The sequence below is a fragment of the Centruroides vittatus genome, unplaced genomic scaffold (genome assembly GCF_030686945.1).
Source record: "Centruroides vittatus isolate TY-2023 unplaced genomic scaffold, ASM3068694v2 contig_301, whole genome shotgun sequence".
NCBI classification, from domain to species: domain Eukaryota; kingdom Metazoa; phylum Arthropoda; class Arachnida; order Scorpiones; family Buthidae; genus Centruroides; species Centruroides vittatus.
In genome coordinates this window covers 3,195,888-3,205,128 of record NW_027121927.1, presented here as the reverse complement: position 1 = coordinate 3,205,128, position 9,241 = coordinate 3,195,888, and positions in this window count along the sequence as shown.

The following is a 9,241-nucleotide window of genomic DNA, read 5'->3' as shown; positions in this document are numbered from 1 at the left end:
TGTATCCTTTTGTACAGTGTAAACGAGAGCAGTTTTTCCACCCACACCCTTTATTATCAGACAAACGTTAGCAATAAAAACATATAATTGAATAACTACAGTCGTATGTCATAATTCCAACACCCCTTTAGAGTCGATAAACATTCAAAGTTCTTTTATGTTGTAAGATATTCCTATTATTTGTAAAGATATATAATGATGTCGAAGTATATCATATCTTAGATACAAGGAAAATTCTAAGAACTGTTCGATATGGCCATTTTTTTCCAACTTAAATGGATTTGTAAGAGAATGGCTGTGATGTAAGGTTAGCAAAGTACATCTATCTCTGTACAAAGAGTGGGGTGATGAACAATATCGATTGCTGGTTGTTATGGCATGAAAACCATATCTGGATAAAATGCGGTGCTGGAATAAGCAATAATTTTGTCGCCTTGTGGAAAAAAAGAATAAGCATTATTCATAAGCAGTACGAGTATCGAGTTTTTTCCTAATCTAATAATTTATCATGCTCTATTTACTTGACAAATAAAAGGAATAATAATTCTATAAAATGCATTTCCCATAAACTTATGAGGGGGGGGGAAGTTTAAACATGTTTTTAAGTAGAACATCGCGGTGTTCCATTTAGGAAACAAAGTTTTATAAACCTTATTTTATTCTTAAGATTTTAAGAAGTTTTTAATATGAAGTTATAAATAAATAATTTTAATACATAGGGTGGCCCAAAACATAGGGTGGTTAACTGTGTTTGTTTGTATGTTCAATTGTGTTATGCACTTATGTAGAAGTAATCTAAATAACCTAAACTGGATATATTAGTGCTGCAATTTGTATATTGAACAATTTTTGTATATAATAAATTATTGTAATTGTCTTTGCCATGGTTAACTGACTTTTGGGCCAGCCTAAATTATTTATGGATTTTGTTATTTATTTTGTGTAATAAAATATTTAATTTTTAAAAGCACTTAAGAGCTTACTAATGAGTTCTAAATTATAGCTGATTAGTGTGCTTTTAAAAGATGCCACGCTCGTGTTCTCATATTTAGTGCATAAGACTGTATAAACATGATATAAACAATATAAATATTATCAAACAGGAACATAAATAATAAATACAATAAGATCAAAAGAATATGAATAGCGAGTGAATACTCTCCATTTGCAATTTATTCTCTCCCTTTTAATTTTAATAAATACACTATAACATTAAAAGAATAAATATACAATACAAGTATTATTATACTTACAATTAAAAATAATTATAATGTAAATTAAAAAGCAACAATCTTTTTCAAATAATAAGAATATCGTAATTAAGTAAGTTAATCAGATTTAACAATTTTCTTTCAGCAGAAACAGAATCAAAAATAAATGCAATGACTTTCCATTATGTTTATCCACAGTCGAGATGCTAACTAGTCGTTAGACGGATGCCATTTTCGTGTTTTTAAATTCTCTCTCACTAAGATAAACAGATGCAATTAAATAAGCTTCTTCACACGAATGCAATTTGAAAGGAAATCTTTCCTCTTTTGTGTTCCCTCGGGACAAATGGTACTTCTCAATTACAATTTGTATTTAACTTACCAAATTCTTTTGCTTAATAGAAGATCACTTTTACATCCGATTATCATTAGTTATTCTAATGTATACCCATCAGTTTGATGAGGCACATTAAGAAATCGCATCATTTCTTCGTGTCTTTGTCACTTACACGGGTTGTGAGAGTGCTTTTCGATCGCCTCAAACACATCACATTAAAGACTCTCTCTCTTCTTGCATACCTTTTTTTAATTAACCGTACCTGTGCTATCTCCAGAAGCTTTTAAATTAGGAAAATATAAACGTAAATTTTAATTTGAACTTAATAAATAAACTAATATACAAACGTACGAACAGCGGAGGCGGTCAAAAACAGAGTTTTACATTCAGATTTTTCGACAAACAATTCGAAATGTTAGAAACTTATCGAAGTTTTCGCAACAGTAAACAAAAAAATGGCATATTCCATACTTTTGTATAGAAAAAAATTCAATTCGAGACAGATAATTCAATCTGTCAATGTGTACAGAGCCAATGTTGAACAAATAACGTTTCAAAGGAATCATGGACTTTTTCACTGTTTCCTATTGCCTATTGTCATCGAAGACTTTCTAACTGGAGAAAACGTTGAAGAACACAACCAAATGTTTGTATGAGTAAGAACTAGGAATAGAAAACACCATATGTTTCTTTTCCATTCGTACAAGAAAACGTCATTTTTTATATACTTATGTTTAAATCAATAAAAGAAATAAGTTGTTGTAGCTTAACATAAAACTAAGATAAATGATTCTCTTCTATATTTTTACTCGTCTGCAATTACTTTTTTTTTTACTTTAAACAGGGGAAAAAATTATTAAGCAAATTAGTATAGGAGAATTAAAAAAAAAAAAAAAGAAACGTGACATTGGTAATTGCAATAGGAAGAAGAGAAGTAAGTAGGTAAATCTCAATTGTATTGGCTGATAAACATACTTCTGTGTTCTAGTATATTAGAAAGAATTGCAGGCAGTAATAAAAACCACAATAAATGTGACAGGCTGTTATTGCAAATGTCACCAACCAGAAATGACAAAGTTTGTATCCACACTTGTCATCAACACAATTCTCTAACATCAGTTAATAGAGAATGTCTAAGAAAAAACTGTCTACATTTCACCAAAGATTAGGTACAACATTACTTTATATATTTGATTGATGACCAGGTTTATCATACTCTTTCTATATATATACTTTCTTTGATCAACAGACTATAGACCCAATTGAAACTACATTAAAATAAAATAATTAACTTTAATTATTTTAAGAGTTAATACTTAAAATTTTATACATTAAAGTCTTCATTTTTTAATTTTGTTTTTTTTTTTTTTTACTAATACAAAAGCATAATCTTATATCGATTCAATTTTATCCAAATTTTAATTTAATTTTTAATATATAAATTGAGAATTTATAATTTAAAATTTTAAATATTATTTTTATATGTAATAATGTGTTAAGTATTAAAATACTTAACACATTATTACATATAAATATATATCAATTTAAAATGATTAAATCTTACAGAATTAAAATTGGCTTAAAGATTTGTTTCTCAATAGGTAGATCGCGAGCCCTGGAATCATTAAAAAAAAGGTTGAGAAGTTTGACTTAAATGTGTAAAAATACAGTTTTATGTTAAAAGTCGATAGATTATTTTATTTATTATAACTTTTTTGATTAATTCAAACAGATGGCGGCACGTTTTCGGAATATTTAGTCAAAGAAAACGAAGAGAAGAAAGAAAGAAAGAAAGTCGTATGAAGTGCCTAGGGAACTAAATTAATGGCTATATCCTTGCCCAATCAGTCTCCTTCTCGTTAATTAAGTTAATTACGCATCATTACTTCTATATCCATAATTATATCAATCTGCAATAGCTAATATACAGGTAAAATCGATGACATATCTAGTGAAGAATAAGGGCATCGATCACAAACACCATAGATTTTTCATAAATAAAAAATCAAACTCTTACTAAGAGATCCTAATATCCTAAAGGAATCATTAAAAATTAAGGCTATGAAAGGATTTCTAAGATTATCTCCAGTTACACTTTTATACTTTAGAAGAAAAACAAGTAAATTAGCATAAATATTATTTTAAAGAAAAATTGTTGTTTTAGTTGCATTATTATTTATTATACGAGATACGAGTGAATACAGTTGCGTATTATTTGCAGGAATATTCAATTGTATGCAAATCAGATGGCATACAGTTAAAAAATCTGCATCAGTTACATGCATTTGTGGTAGGAATAGCAATTAAATGCATATTAGATAGCAACATGTGATATATCTGCATTAATTGCATGCAACCGTAGCAAGCATATCACTTACAATACATACAGTCGATATGCTTACATTTGCATTAATTGCAAGTGTATGCAAACAATATGCATAATGCATTTGTATCAGATGGAAATTCGTACAAATGCATGCCAATACTATTACTTCTAAAAAAAACACGTTTAAATAATAATTTTTTATTATTTTTAATTTTAAAGAGTTTTTAAAATATTAATTCTAAAAACCTGAATTTTATAATTTGCTTATAAATTTTATTTTGCTCTTATGTTCTTTTTTTAGAAGTTCGTTTATATTCTTAAAGACATCAATACAGGGAAAAAATCAAGTTATAAAAAAAACATTACTAACTTCAAAGCAATTTTCTCCAGTTTTTTTTAATGCATAATCATATATAATAATTACTATCATTTATAATATTCCACCAAAGTAAGTTTTACTTTCAAAAACTTAATGAAAAAACATTTTTTTCTTTACTATTTTTAATCAAACTCTAAAAAAATATTGTTATTATTGTGTAAAAAATCGATACTCTTATTAATTTTTTTTTTCAAAAAATCATTTTAGTGTGGTTTTTTTATTTCTTTAGATTTTAAAGAAACTTTACATAAAACTACAATAAAATTAAATTCGAATTTAATATATTTATTGTAATTTTATTATTTTATTTAAATGTATTTTTATAAAAAAATTATATTAGAATCTATCAAAAAATATTCTTTCGACATTAGAAGTAATAAAGATCGGCTTTACTTTACGAGCCGAGCTATAAATTCTGAAATATGGCAAAAGAGCTGAAACTGTTTTATTGGATGCATTTCGCACAGATTTTGATCAGACTTCTACCCATTTCATCTTATAACAATATTCCATTTTAACGTTTATTAAATACGTATATTAAAATAAGTATTTTCTGGATTATCAAACTAAGTTTTTTAGAATTCTAAATAATTCTAAAAACAAAGAAAAAGAAGGCTACACCTATCTAATGCTAATATTCCAGTCACAGTTTCTCAGACTTTTTGAAATATTTGTATAATTTTTGGGTTTTTAAATAATATTTTCTATATTTTTAGCTGCTGAGCTTCGATAGTCTACCATTAACGATGCTTTCATACAGATATTTGATAAGCTTTAACCAATTTAATATAATAACAATAGACGTTTATGATAAAAACAACTTATAGGCGAGAAGTTTTTTTATTTTATATAATTTAGGGTAATTTAGATAACTTTATTAATTATTTTTTTAATTAGTGACTTTTACAGAGTACTGAAAGAGCATTATATAGAAGTATAGTTCATTACTCTTTTGGGAATCGAGATCTACTGATTGAGGTATACTATAATTATCAATTTTTACTTTAAAGATTATATATATACTGAAAAAAATCATTAAAAATTATATTTAGAATAATAAAAAAAATACAACATAATTCAATTTTATAAATCGTTGTTGCCTGAGATAAACAATTTTTTCCGATTTCTTGTGTACTGTATATAAAAAGAAAAACAAATTTCTATGCGTAAGATCATTGTTTATCTTAGATACGTTTTTTTTTATATAATAAGTTTCGAATTGTTTATTTTTAGTTATTCTTATTGTATTTTATACATCTAATCAAAGATTCTGGAACACTAAAATATAGCACTAATGCTGTAAATTTAGAAGAAAAGCACTAAATATACAATATACAATGCATACTAATTTCAAGTTCTGTATTTAAAATATGTGAGAAAGATATTTTTATAAGTATTCGTTGGCGGTTTAGGAGGGCGGTGCTATTTAAGAATGCCCTATATCGAAATAAATATAGCTGTATATACTGTATATATATAGCTATATTTAGTATGTGTGTGTATATATATATATATATATATATATATATATATATATACACTACTTTATAGGTATTTGTAATATTGTCAATTCATGTATATCGCAAAAAACACAAAAAAATCCTTTATTTATCTTCTGTAATTATAATTAATCAGTTCAATACGATAATTTAAATATACGTCCATTTATAAAACGTATATTGTTTGTTGCATTTTGCAAAACGGGAGTGGAGTGTGATTTTTCAGCTCGTGCAAGTGTTGCTGCCCTTTAAGAAAATGCATAATTCATTGCGTTAAATGAACTTCTTTTGCGTTTAAAGTCGTCGATCTTGTTTAAAAGGCGATGGAAGATTGGCCTCACGTTTCTGACCCTACTCTATACTACATATAAACTTCCTTTACACAACTATTCACTCTAAATATGTCACCATTGTAACCGACTCGTATTCGTTTAATTTTATTACAATAATAATAGGTTATTTTGTCAACATTTACATAAAAATTTAAATGCAATTGAATTATATGTGAATAAAATAACTTAGACTGTGTTTTTTTTCCTTCTTCTTCTAAGAAATATTCTCCCCTCTAAATATAATGATAGGTACTTTTTTTTATTCTTTATTAACATAACATGCCACACCCTCGAATATCCAAAGGGTAACGAACCAATTTGAGCAGCAAAGTAACCAGATAAGTCACATAATCATCTAAAAAATTTCTTTATTGTTAAAGAGAATTTACTCCTTAAAAAAAAACTAAAAAAATTTCTTAAATAATAATAATTTAAACTATAAAAGTTATCATTTTTTATTCCCTAAACGTCATATTTTTAATATATCATCAAATCTAAGTTTAGAAATATTCATTTTCTTCTAAAAAAGCAAAATAATAGTTGATTAAGAACAAATGCCAGAGAATATTATGATTGAAGTAAATTAAAAAATTCCAACTTCATGCTAATGGCAGTTAGTTTTTTCTTTTTTTTTTAGATATCGAAAATAGTTTTTGTGAGGAAGGGAAGGCGTCATATTGGGTTTTTTAGAAGATGCAGATAAGAGTCTTGGTGGATATATTGTGGTTCCAGAAAGTTGATTAACTGAAAAATTCCAACACAGTTTGCCTTAACGAAATTGTCGTGTCACATCTTAAAGTGGAAGAATTTAAATTTGCAAAAGTTCATTTCAAACTCGACTCGTTTTAGAATGCAATTATTTACTTTTTGAGATATTTCGACAATTTTCTAATAAAATATTCCCCAAAAAAATATAAAAATTTCTTTTAGAATTTACAAAACAATAAGTTCCTAAAAAGTAAAACTTTCCAATACAATTAAAGATATAAATAATAATTTTTTAGAAAGTTTTACTATAGTTTTATAATAAAATATAGCCTATAGAAATTATAACATAAAAATGATTTATATTTAAAAGTATTCCTACAGTTTTCTAATACAACATATGAAGAATAAATTTTCTAAAAAAATCTGATATTTTAAAGTTATTCTAAACTTTCAAATTCTAGATAATTCTTTAAAAATTTATTTACTTTTGAAGATATTTATATAATTTTTCAATAAAATACTACAAAAATGTATTTTTTTAAAATTAATTTTTTAGAAGATATACATATTATTTCTCTTTATTTATATATATTTTTACAAAAGAAATTCAAGTAATAGTTTTTTTTTTGCAATTCTCGATGGTTTTTTTAGATATATGTATGCTTTTTTACTTTCTAAAATAACGATTTGGACGGAAGGAAATGGTTTGCTCTCTTGGAATTTCTTTCTAAATTTCTAAAGATAAATCTGAAAGTAAAGAAAAAGTTTCTCACTCACTTTGAGAAGACTTCAAAAAATTTCGTGCTTTTTTTGAAACAAAATTTGCCGAATTGAAAAATATATTTTTATAAATATCACGTCTAAAAAAAGAAATTAAAACAATAATATGTTTACTGTCATCGTTTTAAAAACATATTTGAAAAAAATTCTTGGAGTAATAAATTTTTAGATGCGAAATTTCTAATATAATTGTAAAAGATATCGTCATAAACAAGTGTTAAATTACAATTTATCACATTTATCCATTAGAGAAAATTAGAAGAATTCTTAAGAAGATTTTACGTTAGAGCACATAATTCCAAGCTACTAATATTCATTAGAAAGGACAAGAGATCTCGGAGGATGCGTTATAAATCACCCCCATTGTTTAGATACATAAACAATGAAAAACTGATAAGATATATGGAATAAAATATATATATTTCCCTTAGGATTTTTTGGTAGTAGAAATATCTAATCGGGCTTTTTTGCCATAAATCGGAGCATTGGCAACCGTAAAAGTCACATAGGAAAACATGGAGACCGAAATACATTTCTTGTTACAAAACATTACACGGATATATTTCCTGATACCGAATGTCGATCACGTTTATCTTACTGCTGAATTTATAAGTTTCTATTGATTTTTTTGACCTTTCATTCTAAAAAATTAATATATGATAACATATATTCGATAGAATATATTGTTATATAAATTTCAATGCTTTAAATTAATACCTGATGGTGATTTAATGGAATTTTTTGAAGTTTCCCAGATGTATTCAATATCAAAAGCAATTTTAATTATTTTTTAATTACCTATGAGGCGTTTAAGGTGTTCGTATGATAAAGAAACAATTTCCTAGATATAGAAGCCATATATAAATTAAGAAATTAAGAAACCCACACCCTCCGATAAAATCTTCTCGTTAAAGATAACAGATATATTCGTTTTGTCAGGATAATGCACACTTTTACGTCAATTTGACGTCATTTTACAGTTCTTCATTACAAATATAGACCCTATACATATACACTATACAGGAATGGCGTCAAACCGGCGTAAAAGTGTCCACTATTGTATAAACACGAATATATATGACGTAAATCTATCCCACAATTTTAAATAATTATTATATCCGGTACATTGTACAGTACGTTCCTCAGAATTAAACATATTTAGTTTAGTATCTTTATCCCTAATACCTCTTATATAATATAGGTGTATTTAGGGAGGGGCAAAGGGGATGTATACTTCCTTAATCGTAGTCTTTTAGGTCTACCTACAAGAAAATTTATGCATAAATCTATCCCAGATGTCCCCATAATGATGATACCCGGATTTATATAATGTAAGTTGGCATGAAGGGATGGAATTAAGCTATAAATATACAAAAAAAAAAGAAAGAAAATCGATTCATCAGTAATTAGGAGAGCATCAAAATTAAATTTTAACTTCGGAATAATATAATGTAACATATTCAAATCCGGGATTAGGTTTATTGCCGAAGTTTTGTATTATTTTAAAGCTAAATGTTAGCTATAAATAGAGGTAATGTTGCAGAATGGAGTAAAGGTTAAGAGAGAGACAGGGTGGAAGCAGGAGGATTGGAAGCGACTCTACTTCTTTACCGCTAGATGGAGGGTATACAATGACAAGTCGGTCGGTGGCAAGAAAAGCAGCTCAACA